A 13,706-nucleotide genomic window follows, 5' to 3' on the forward strand; every position below is an offset into this window, starting at 1 on the left:
GTACTTCCAACGTCTCTTATTTTTAGAGATGGCTATAAATGGAAAGACTTACACAAACCATGAAATACATGATGCATCCCAAGTAGCACCCTATTACCTTTTATATAGTATACTACTTTTGACCATGACTCCTATGGGCCCCGGGCAAAATTTGCGTACCACAAAGGGAATATGGTGCCATTTGTGACGCAGTCACAGTAATTACATGGGTATTGGCTTGGTTGTGACTCGTGTTATGGAAGATTACGCTTCAAACAGAATGATGCTAACGGTCATTGTACCCGTTAGAGGAATCACAACCTGACTACTCCAGGCTGTGCCACACAGGAAGTACTCAACACCATACAGGAAATAGCCTCATTTGAGGTCGTGTTCAGTGTTGTCACACACAAGATAAAGGACAAGACCCTCGGGAGGTGAGAGGTTGTAGTTCAAATGTTGCCAGAGGTGCTATGGGCTGTAAAAGAGTTGAAGTAATGTTGCTGTAAGGTTGTGGCTGTGGGCTGAGAAGTTGAGTAGTGGAATATGCTCGGCATTGTGAGTTGGTCTGAATGTTATGGTAATAGAAGGTTGGATTATGCCAACTGTTTGCTTGTGTGTCACCGTGATTGTTTTTATAATGTTGATCCAATGTTTGTTTAATGTTTAGGGGTTCTGTTTGAATGCCATCCTGAGGAATTTCTCCAAGGCAATGGAGCAGGCGCAAGTTAATGTATTCAGCGGTTTGTGAACGCCAATGGTGCACACGCACGTGCGCACAAAATGCACACACTTCATATTATGCAATCAGACCTCTACTGGCATGTCTCCATATTCATATTTACACATTTACAAGCACACACACGCGTGATTATGCAATTTATACGACACCAATTAATTCTATGTGACCTGATGTGTACATCTCTCTCTCTAGTATGAATCCACCCTCATCACGCTCCAGGCTGCCCTAGACATCTACAACAGTCTCCTTCCTCCATACACTGTCTGTCAGCTCTTTGAGTTCTACCAAGAGGATGGTGGGTAATGTAGTATTAGTTGCAATACCTCTAGAAATGATACAGTATGTACAAGGCTAATGTTTTAACGCGATAAACTACACAGGTTATTTTAGATTTTCTTCTTGATTTAAATTAGAACTATGTGATATGTGAAACGAGTATTAAAGAAATCTGCATAACACATGCCTGTATCTGTAAAGGGAAATTCCAGGTGAACAAACAGGAGAGCAGTCGTTGACAAAGGAAATCTGGTTCAGTACACGTTCCAACAGGGAGACAACCTCCAGCATGGGAGCATAGAAAAATGGGTAACAATTTACTAGACACCCACTGTAATAAAATGTTATGACATGGTCATAACTAGGGCTGTGGCAGTCATGAAATTTTGTCAGTTAGTGATTGTCAAATAACCGCCGGTCTCACGGTAATTGACCTTTTTAATTAACATAAACACATTTAGCATCTCCTAGTTCCACGCACAGCCTAAAAGCCACTGATGCAGACCTTTGGAACTTCTACATTTTAAAAAGTATAATAAATGCATGCAATATAGCCTACACCATCACAATAAATCCATTATATATTTTAGACAGGTCTAAAGAAACAAGATATGAAGAAAATATGGTCTATTTCAGAAAAACAGAATAGCATACTCTGCATTATCCTTATGTGATCTGGTTATGCCATATGGCTGTGGGCTATTCTCAAAAGTGACAACAAATTAATGTGATTTTGTACATGTCATGCTTTTATTATAAAGGTGCATTTTTATGGTAAAAATGATCTTCCCCAAACTTGAAACTCACATGCTGCGAATGTATCCCAGTTAGTCTGTACACACGTTGTAAAGCGATTTTAATGTGCTTAATATTAAGAAGTTACTTGGCCACTTTAGTTGTAATACAAACCATATCAAAATATAGACCTATGGGCTAGGCTACATATTCTATGATTAGAAAAAGTGGCAAAAAAAATAATGAGCTTTTTGCATGAATCATTCACAGGTGATAATATATAATTCACAAGTGATAGGCTAATATTGTCACCATCACACTATTCTTGATTTAATCATGTCTTTACATATACTAAATAATTAATGAGAGACATTTGTTTAGATTTAGGATGGACCATTATCATGCAACAGTCTCGAAACTGGGCCAGCAAGTTTTCATTTTTTAAATAGCATGAGCTCATGTTGCGCAACATTTGTACAGGCTATGCAATTGATGGCCTGTATCAGCTTTCTATAGGCTCGGCCTACTATATTTATTTCTCAACCTTCCTAATATTAAGCACATTGCTTCTCTTTAAGACAGGAGTATAGCATACCTAGCTGGCATGAAAAGTAACCACAAAAAAAGCGTTGTCCATTCGCGCTTTCATTAAGTGATTGATTAGATTTTTGATTACATTTACATTGATGTCAGAGTGATTAGAGGGACAACAGAGTGCGGAGTACCAGGCAGTTAGCATGTTTGGTAGGCTACTAATGACCATCAGCAACATCAGAGTATGGAGAAGCCTAATTACCATGACTAAACGGTCACAATTTGACTGCCATCATGACTCGTGACCGCCGGTGTGGCAGTAATATGGTCACCGTAACAGCCCTAGTCATAACTATGTCATAACCTGTCATAATATGGTCATAACACTGTCATGACCCATATATACCTGTTATGACATATATATTTAGATATGTTATGGCTGGTTACGACACCTACATAAGAGTGTCAAAACCCACATTTATTCTAATTCGTTTTTTTTCCTGCCAAGAAGTTCCCTTTCGTTTGAATGTTTTTCTTAAATCCTTTGTTATGAATTCTTTACGGTCATGTTTTCATCATATTTCAAATAACTTGTAGAAAATACACTTTATGATCCTGAAGAATCATTGTGTCCTTAATTATATAAGCCAGATAGGCCTATCACATACATACACTTATATCAGTCATCAGTCAAGGGTGTCTTGTCCTGCTCTTGAAATCTGCTCCTGCATTCATCCCAGTCACCAGCAACAGAGCATTGGGATAGGTGCATGTCTGCCATACAATGATACTCCATTATGGAAAAACAATAAAACAACGTAAACAAGCTGTTTACAAAAAGGCTAAGGTGTAATGTAATGTTTTGCCTTGTGTGGTAGGTTTTGTGGGTTCTTACACTCGTATGTACAGTTGAAGTCAGAAGTTTACATACACCTCAGCCAAATACATTTAAACTCAGTTTTTCACAATTCCTGACATTTAATCCTAGTAAGAATTCCCTGTCTTAGGTCAGTTAGGATCACCACTTTATTTTAAGAATGTGAAATGTCAGAATAATAGTAGAGAGTGATTTATTTCAGCTTTTATTTCTTTCATCACATTCCTAGTAGGTCAGAAGTTTATATACACTCAATTAATGTTGTCACACCCTGACCATAGTTTGCTTTGTATGTTTCTATGTTTTGGTTGGTCAGGGTGTGAGCTGAGTGGGCATTCTATGTTACATGTCTAGTTTGTCTAGTTCTATGTTTGGCCTGATATGGTTTTCAATCAGAGGCAGGTGTTTGTCATTGTCTCTGATTTTTGTATTTGATTCGTGTTTACTTTGTTTCATTAAACATGGATCACAATAGCCACGCCGCATTTTGGTCTGACTCTACTTCACCTAAAGAAAACCGTGACAAATGTTTGGTAGCATTGCCTTTAAATTGTTTAACTTGGGTCAAATGTTTTGGGTAGCCTTCCACAAGCTTCCCACAATAAGTTGGGTGAATTTTGTCAGATTCCTCCTGACAGAGCTGGTGTATGTGCAGTTGCAAACCGTAGTCTGGCTTTTATTATGCCGGTTTTGGAGCAGTGGCTTCTTCCTTGCTGAGCGGCCCTTCAGCTTATGTCGATATAGGACTCGTTTTACTGTGGCCATAGATACTTTTGTACCTGTTTCCTACAGCAGCTTCACACGGTCCTTTTCTGTTGTTCTGGGATTGATTTGAACTTTTTTCACCAAAGTACGTTCAACTCTAGGAAACAGAACGCGTCTCCTTCCTGAGCGGTATGACGGCTGTGTGGTCCCATGGTGTTTATATTTGCGTACTACAGTTTGTACAGATGAACGTGGTAACTGATTTCCTTTGATGTTCCCATGATGTCAAGCAAAGGGGCACTGAGTTTGAAGGTAGGCCTTGAAATACATCCACGGGTACACCTCCAATTGACTCAAATGATGTCAATTAGCCTATCAGTAGCTTCTAAAGCCATTTTCTGGAATTTTCTATGCTGTTTAAAGGCACAGTCAACTTCTGACCCACTGGAATTGTGATACGATGAATTAATCTGTCTGTAAACAATTGTTGGAAATATTACTTGTGTCGTGTACAAAGTAGATGTCCTAACCGACTTGCCAAAACTATAGTTTGTGAAGGAGAAATTTGTGGAGTGGTTGAAAAACAAGTTTTAATGACCCAAACCTAAGTGCATGTAAACTTCCGACTTCAACTGTAGGTGTCATAACCAGACATAAAATAAGAGAAAAATGTCACAACACTCTAAATATTTGTGTTATGACATGGTTATGACCGTTCCATAATGTGTCATGATGCTGAATCTGTGGAGTAAAGTGTTACCTGAAAAATGTCTCCCTCACCTTTTCACAATAGACCCTTATATCCTAATCACATATAGTATGTTCTGTAAACGCATAACAAAAAGCATTGAATACAAGAATAAGTTTGTCCTTGAAACTGGCACATTTTTAGACTTAAAGATTTAATCTCAACGGACTGAGTGTGGGCTCACACCGTCACGGTCCAACACAGGTAAGCGAGGTAGTCCATATCTTCCTCATGGTTCAAAGGTTTTGCTTTGTTACTTTGGCGGAGGAGCTCATTGTTCTGTCATTCTATACAACAGAATAACCCTAAATATTACCACAGATAACTTTAACTTATCACAATGTTTACTCTGAAACTACCACTACTCATTGAAACAGGACTCTCTTTAAGACTGAAATCTTAAATCTGATTACTAAACTTCATTGCATCTCTCGTGACTTTTGCAACGTGTCATTGTGGCGCTTGTAGTGGCAGTGGCTTTCCTATTGGTGGCACTGTTGACCAGCAAAGCGGTGCTGATCCACCAGAGAAGAAACCTGTACTCCAGGGATGGGAGGGCTCTCCAAGTGTTGAATAAGTTTTCCTAAAACATCATGGCATGGAGATAAACGCTCTTATCAGAGCGACTTACAATTAGTGCATTAATCTTAACCTCTAAAATCTAAGCCGTTGGGGGGAGGGGGGGTTCTAAGCTAACATATGGAATTGTTTTAAGATGGTCATACCATGGATCATTTAGTTTGATTTGACATTATAGGACCACTTTAGATATCCCCCTTAAATAAAAAATAAATGTTTTGATAGAATATTGAATTGTGCCTTTACTATAGAAATAGAAATATAGAAATAGAATATAGAAATAGAAATGCATTGAATAAGATATTCATAGACAGTAAAACAAATACATCATGAGGAATGAGACTTTGAAGTATCTGTCCTATATCTAGGGGATAAAAGAAATATCAGTAAATGTATGTATATTTGTGACACATATCTAACACAATATTTTGGGGGACACAAAATTACCTCCATACCCATTTGCTTGTATGTGTCACGCCCCGGCCTTAGTATTCTGTGTTTTCTTTATTATGTTGGTTAGGCCAGGGTGTGACATGGGTGATTTATGTGTCTTGTTTTGTCTAGGGGTTTTGTAGTCTATGGGGTTGTGTTCAGTTGAGTGTTCTAGGTAAGTCTATGGTTGCCTGGAGTGGTTCTCAGAGGCAGGTGTTTATCGTTGTCTCTGATTGGGAACCATATTTAGGCAGCCATATTCTTTAGGTATCTTGTGGGTGATTGTTTCCTGTCTCTGTGTTCGCTGCACCAGTTAGGACTGTTTCGGTTTTGCCACGTTTTCTTATTTTGTATTTGTATAGTGTTTACGTTTTCGTCTTTATTAAAGATGCTTAACAATAACCACGCTGCATTTTGGTCCTCCTCTCCTTCCCAGGAAGAAAACCGTTACAGTATGAGTTACCTTCAGACAAGTCCCGTGACACTTGTGGTGGTGAAACACAGGGAACATCATCGTGTTTATGGGGTGACATTGGAGAATGTATGAAGGTTGAACACCAGGGGTGCTGCGGCATTCTGGATAAGTTGCAGGGGTTTGATGGCACAAGCGGGGAGCCCAGCCAACAGAGAGTTGCAGTAGTCTAGAGAGTTGCAGTAGTCTAGACGGGAGATGAAAAGTGCCTTGATTAGGACCTGCCCCGCTTCCTGTGTGAGGAAAGGTTGTACTGTTGTAGAGCATGAACCTGCAGGACTGAATCACTGCTTTGATGTCTGCAGAGGATGACAAGGTTATTTGCATTCTGGGAGGGGGACACCGTGGAGTTGTCAACCGTGATGGAGAGGTCTTGGAGCGGGCAGGCCTTCCCTGGGAGGTAGAGCAGCTCTGTTTCGTTGAGCTTGAGGTGGTGGGCAGACATCCAAGCTGAGATGTCTGCCAGGCACGCAGATATGCGTCTCGCCACCTGGGTGGCAGAAGGGGGGGAAGTATAGCAATAATATACCAGGAGAGGCCATGTGAGGATATGACAGAACCGAGTGACTTAATGCATGGAATGAGCCCTGGGGGAAATGGTCAGACTCCAGCCACCCAAGTTATCCTCTATGGGATTGGTGTCCATAAACTGGGACGGTTGTTGCTAACGTGCGATAATGTGACTAGAATGACGCTGTAAACAACAGCCAACTTTCCAGGACATAGACATGTCTTATATGGGCAGACAGCTTAAATTCTTGTTGATCTAACTGCAGTGCCCATTTTACAGTAGCTATTACAATGAAAAAATACCATGCTATTGTTTGAGGAGAGTGCACAAGAACAAAACACTTATCACGGCAACTGGTTTGATACATTCACCTCTGAAGGTAATTAATGTACTTACATTCAGTAATCTTGCTCTGATTTGTCATCATGAGGATCCCATAAATACAATTTAGCATAGTTTTGTTTGATAAAACATATTTTTTATTCAAATGTAGGAACTAGGTTCTACAGTTTGAACCCCTGCTGCTAACCCGACTATCTGCATTGACCCTTTTTTTTTACTAACTCTTTTTGACTATCCACACACACTGGACTCTGCCCACACACTCACACATACTTACACATTCCAATACATACACACACATAACATGTTCACACAGGCACTAGAGTTCTTCACGGTTCCAAAAAGTTGGACCCGTTACGAAATGGATCCGTTGCTTTCCCACCCAACCCAATATGCATGAATATTTTTTTTTAAACAGACCCGAGGACAGTTAGACCCGTTCCGAAAAGGACCGTGGAAAACAGACCCAAACAGTCCCGACATTGACATGAATTTTTTTATACTTGTCAGATAGGCTACTACTGCTATACAGATATAAGCGTACAGAAGGAGGCTAATTCCTAATTTTCTATCAGAATATATTTTTTTATAAAGACAAGCATTTTATTGCTAGATTGAAGCAGTAACTCTAGTAGGTCTAAAACATTATTCCTCACCTTAAATGCAACTTTCAGAGTCCACTGGAGCACACTCTCTTCATAGGCCTGCAGTAGCTTAAACTAATAATTGCCATACCACACCAAACCTTCACAAAACAAGTTTAACTCTATTAGGCTAATATCAAAAGTAAGTAAAGTCATTGTCTATAGGGAAAATACAAACAGGTTATTATATTGTGGCATGAAATTAAGTTTTGCATCTTGCCCTCTTTGGTTTTTCCTGTTCATGGTTTAAGTACGAGTAGCATAGTAGGCCTACAGGTAATTCTATTATATTGTGGCAAAGATGATGTGTTACGAATTACATTTCCACTCACTAGCGAGTTCCAAACTGCCTCTGGAAGCAACGTCAGCACAAGAACTGTTCGTCTGCAGCTTCATGAAATGGGTTTTCCATGGCCGAGCAGCCGCACACAAGCCTAAGATCACCATGCGTAATGCCAAGCGTCGACTGGAGTGGTGGAAAGGTCACCGCCATTGGACTCTGGAGCAGTGGAAATGCATTCTCTGGAGTGATGAATCACTCTGACAGTCCTATGGATGAATCTGGGTTTGGTGGATGCTGGGAGAATGCTACCTGCCCCAATGCATAGTGCCAACTGTAACGTTTGGCGGAGGAGGAATAATGGTCTGGGGCTGTTTTTTCCTTGGTTCTAGTGAAAGGAAATCTTAACGCCACAGCATTCAATGACATTCTAGATTATTCTGTGCTTCCTACTTTGTGGCAACAGTTTGGGGAAGGCCCTATGCTGTTTCAGCATGACAATGCCCTTGTGCACAAAGTGAGGTCCATACAGAAATGGTTTGTCAAGATCAGTGTGGAAGAACTTGACTGGCCTGCACAGAGCCCTGACCTCAACCCCATCAAACACCTTTGTGATGAATTGGACTGCTGTCTGCGAGCCAGTCTTAATTGCCCAACATCAGTGCCTGACCTCACTAATGCTCTTGTGGCTGAATTGAATCAAGTCCCCGCAGCAATGTTCCAACATTTAGTGGAAAGCCTTCCCAGAAAAGTGGAGGCTGCTATAGCAGCAAAGTAGCAGCAAAGGGGGGACCAACTCCATATGTGATTTTGGAATGTTCGATGAGCAGTTGTCCACATATTTTTGGCAATGTGGTGCATTAATTTGCAATGTACTACTCTGATTCCACAAAATAGAAAACATGGTTAAAAGGAGAAAAAAAACTCTGCATCTCAATTCTGATCTCCTTCCTCCTTGTCCTCCTTATCCTCCTTGAGAGCTTAGGGAAGAGAAGAACATGGAACATTCAGGTGCTGTTCATAATGCATGGTCAATATACTTGAGTTAGTGTACAACATAATGCTTTATTAAAACTAATACATTTAATCAATCATAATGAAAGTATTATTTTTAAACCCAAGCTGTTTTTTCCATCATAACACATCTCCATCCCTCCCTCTCTCCATACTTTATCTCCAGCTTGCACTCCACCGCTCTTCTTTCATCCATCCTTCTCTCCATCCTTCCCTCCACCCCCCTCCCTCCCTGTTCTCTCCAGCTTTCATTCCATCTCTTCTCTCTCCATCCCTTTTTCATGCCCTACACACACCACCCCTATCCTTATCTCCACCCTCCCACCTCCATACTTCCTACCTCTAGCTTGCACTACACCTCATCTCTCTCCACCCCCTCTCCCTCCCCCTTTTTTCATACCTCATATCTCCATCTCTTCTCTCCCTCAGTCCTTTCCTCCATCCACCCCCTCTCTCTCCACCTCCCTTCCGTGCCTCTCCATCCATACCTTGTTCGAGCAGAGTGCACTCCACAATGTCCTCCTCCCATACCTTGTACGAGCAGAGCGTTGATGGCCGTGCAGGTGAACTTGCCCTTGTCATACTGGCTGGGCTTGCAGATATTCAGAGTCAACACCCCCTGGTTGTTCTGCATCAGGAACCTAGGATTCTCAGATTCTCCTCATCTGCTTGAGCTTAGGCTGAGAGGGACCCCAAAAGAGACTTCATGGAAAGTATGTGACCTTAATGGTCTTCAATGTAATACAAATCAGGGAAAGACTTGGTAACATGTTATTACATTTTTCATGAATAAGCCCATGGAAATGCTTGTAAATGTTTAGAAATGCGTATATAAATCCCTTTATGAATGACCATAAATGTTTATGTATGAATTTACCATACACTATATGAAATTATGTTTCTGTTTTTTTCACGTTGTAAAACATGGTTTTTATCTAATTCTCTCTAATGTGCATTCATGACGAAGAAAGAACTGAATATGTTTACACGTCCTTTCAGGTGGTGACAAAGCAATTGGAGACATTTGGCACAGAGCCCCAATTTAAACCCCTGCATCTACAGTTAGCACATTCAGACTGTTTGTCCCAAAAAAAGCCACTGACAGCAGGGCTGACGGCGGTACTGTATCCTGCCACCACAGACCAGTCAAGCAGGGGCTGTACTATGAACTTGGGGGCAGTTTGCAATCCTGATTGAAAAGGTTATTATATAGTGAATTAATATGGACTGGTAATGAATTCATACTGTAACGGATGTCTCTGAAACACATACATTATATCAACAAGGCCTACAGTATGTAAGCATGTACAGCACATACACACCTACCTACCTAAGGTATGACGTCTGAGGTTCTCACTGAAGACACGGAACGTATACTCGTTCTCCATGATCAGGTCTGAGGCTGTGCAGTTTGTCCTTCTGTTGTGCTCATAAATACTGAACCAGTCCTAGAGAGAGGGAAAGAGAAAGATACATGGATAGATAGGAGAGAGAGTGCAAGGTGGGGGGAGAAGGATATAGTCTGAGATCCCCAAATATTGGAAAGCTGCCGCGGTTATCCCCCTCTTCAAAGGGGGAGACACTCTAGACCTAAACTGTTAGACCTGTATCCATCCTGCCCTGCCTTTCTAAAATCTTTGAAAGCCAAGTTAATAAACAAATCAGCGACCATTTGCAATCTGGTTTCCGAGCTGGTCATGGGTGCACCTAAGCAAAGCTCAAGGTCATTAACAATATCATATCCGCCATTGATTAAAGACAGTACTTTGCAGCCATCTTCATCGACCTGGCCAAGGCTTTCGACTCTGTCAATCACTGCATTCTTATCGGCAGACTCAATAGCCTTGGCCTCACAAAAGACTGCCTCGCCTGGTTCACCAACTGCTTCTCAGAGTTCAGTGTGTCAAATCGGAGGGCCTGTTGTCCGGACCTCTAGCAGTCTCTATGGGGGGTGCCACAGGGTTAAATTATTGGGCTGACTCTTCTCTGTATATACAGTTGAAGTCGGAAGTTTACAGACACCTTAGCCAAATACATTTAAACTCAGTTTTTCACAATTTGACATTTAATTCAAGTAAACATTCCCTGTCTTAAGTCAGTTAGGATCACCAGTTTATTTTAAGAATGTGAAATATCAGAATAATAGTAGAGTTATTTATTTAAGCTTTTATTTCTTTCATCACATTCCCAGTGGGTCAGAAGTTTACATACACTCAATTAGTATTCGGTAGAATTGCCTTAATTGTTTAACTTGGGTCAAACATTTCAGGTAGCCTTCCACAAGCTTCCCACAATAGGTTGGGTGAATTTTGTCCCATTCCTCCTGACAGAGCTTGTGTAACTGAGTCAGGTTTGTAGGCCTCTTTGCTCACACATGCTTTTTCAGTTCTGCCCATAAAATGTCTATAGGTTTGAGGTCAGGGCTTTGTGATGGCCACTCCAATCCCATGACTTTTTTGTCCTTAAGCCATTTTTCCACAACTTTGGAAGTATGCTTGGGGTCATTGTCGATTTGGAAGACCCATTTTGCGACCAAGCTTTAACTTGATGTCTTGAGATGTTGCTTCAATATATCCACATTTTCCTCCCTCATGATGCCATCTATTTTGTGAAGTGCACCAGTCCCTCCTGCAGCAATGCACTCCCACAACATGATGCTGCCATCCCCGTGCTTCACAGTTGGGATGGTGTTCTTCGGCTTGCAAGCCTCCCCTTTTTCCTCCAAACATAACAATGGTCATTTTGGCCAAACAGTTCTATTTTTGTTTCATCAGACCTGAGGACATTTCTCCAAAAGGTACGATCTTTGTCCCCATGTGCAGTTGAAACCATGAGAGGCCTGTAATTTTCATTATCGGTACACTTCAACTATGACAGACGAAATGAGAAGAAAATACTTATTTATCTCAATACTTTGTTATATACCCTTTGTTGGCAATGACAGAGGTCAAACATTTTCTGTAAGTCTTCACAAGGTTTTCACACAATGTTGCTATTATTTTGGCCCATTCCTCCATGCAGATCTCCTCTAGAGCAGTGATGTTTTGGGGCTGTTGCTGGGCAACACAGCTTTTCAACTCCCTCCAAAGATTTTCTATGGGGTTGATATCTGGAGACTGGCTAGGCCACTCCAGGACCTTGAAATGCTTCTTATGAAGCCACTCCTTCGTTGCCCGGGCGGTGTGTTTGGGATCATTGTCATGCTGAAAGACCCAGACACATTTCATCTTCAATGCCCTTGCTGATGGAAGGAGGTTTTCACTCACAATACATGGCCCCATTCATTCTTTCCTTTACACGGATCAATCGTCCTGGTCCCTTTGCAGAAAAACAGCCCCAAAGCATGATGTTTCCACCCCATGCTTCACAATAGGTATGGTGTTCTTTGGATGCAACTCAGCATTCTTTGTCCTCCAAACACTACGAGTTGAGTTTTTACCAAAAAGTTCTATTTTGGTTTCATCTGACCATATGGGAGAATGTCAATCTTCTTCTGGATCATCCAAATGCTCTCTAGCAAACTTCAGATGGGCCTGGACATGTACTGGCTTAAGCAGGGGGACACGTCTGGCACTGCAGGATTTGAGTCCCTGGTGGCGTAGTGTGTTACTGATGGTAGGCTTTGTTACTTTGGTCCCAGCTCTCTGCAGGTCATTCACTAGGTCCCCCCGTGTGGTTCTGGGATTTTTGCTCACCGTTCTTTTGATCATTTTGACCCCACGGGGTGAGATCTTGCGTGGAGCCCCAGATCGAGGCAGATTATCAGTGGTCTTGTATGTCTTCCATTTCCTAATAATTGCTCCCACAGTTGATTTCTTCAAACCAAGCTGCTTACCTATTGCAGATTCATTCTTCACAGCCTGGTGCAGGTCTACAATTTTGTTTCTGGTGTCCTTTGACAGCTCTTTGGTCTTGGCCATAGTGGAGTTTGGAGTGTGACTGTTTGAGGTTGTGGACAGGTGTCTTATACTGATAACAAGTTCAAACAGGTGCCATTAATACAGGTAACGAGTGGAGGACAGAGGAGCCTCTTAATTAAGAAGTTACAGGTCTGTGAGAGCCAGAAATCTTGCTTGTTTGTACGTGACCAAATACTTATTTTTCCACCATAATTTGCAAATAAATTCATTAAAAATCCTACAATGTGATTTTCTGGATTTTTTTCTCTCTCATTTTGTCTGTCATAGTTGAAGTGTACCTACGGTGAAAATTACAGGCCTCATCTTTTTAAGTGGGAGAACTTGCACAATTGGTGGCTGACTAAATACTTTTTTGCCCCACTGTAACTCTGACTTGTGTGTAGTTTGTAAACTCTCCCTTCACTTAGTAATACAGGAAATTACCATGACATTTGGCGACGGGGATGGAATGTGAATCTTCAGTCGGTGACTGCTCCTGACCTAGGTAAGTCGTGCACGAGGGATCCCTCAAACTTGGGATCTCAGGGAAACCACACTTCGGGAACGAAGCAGATGGACCCACCTTTGATCAAGTTTTTTTTAAATATCCCTCTGTTACGTATACTCTGAGTGTGAATTCCTTTGTAAGGAGGGCACCTTGGAGGCGTAAACAGGGCCGAGTCAGAGGAGAGTAATCTGCGAGTTTGCGGACTCAAAGAATGCTCTGCTCTTGGTCAGTTGCGGGCGACTTAGAGCCGCCCCGATACTGAATTGATCACAGTGGGGATTGGTGTGGTCTGTGGGAGTGAGGGGCCAGGGTGACTGTGTTCTGTGTGAAACACAGTACTTGGTGAACCCATATTGGAAGAAGGACCTCATTCTGAAAGTGTCTGTGTGACTGTCTAAGTGACTCTCAGAGGTGGTGAATTCCAATTAT

Source organism: Oncorhynchus tshawytscha, linkage group LG25 (assembly GCF_018296145.1).
Source record: "Oncorhynchus tshawytscha isolate Ot180627B linkage group LG25, Otsh_v2.0, whole genome shotgun sequence".
NCBI lineage: Eukaryota > Metazoa > Chordata > Actinopteri > Salmoniformes > Salmonidae > Oncorhynchus > Oncorhynchus tshawytscha.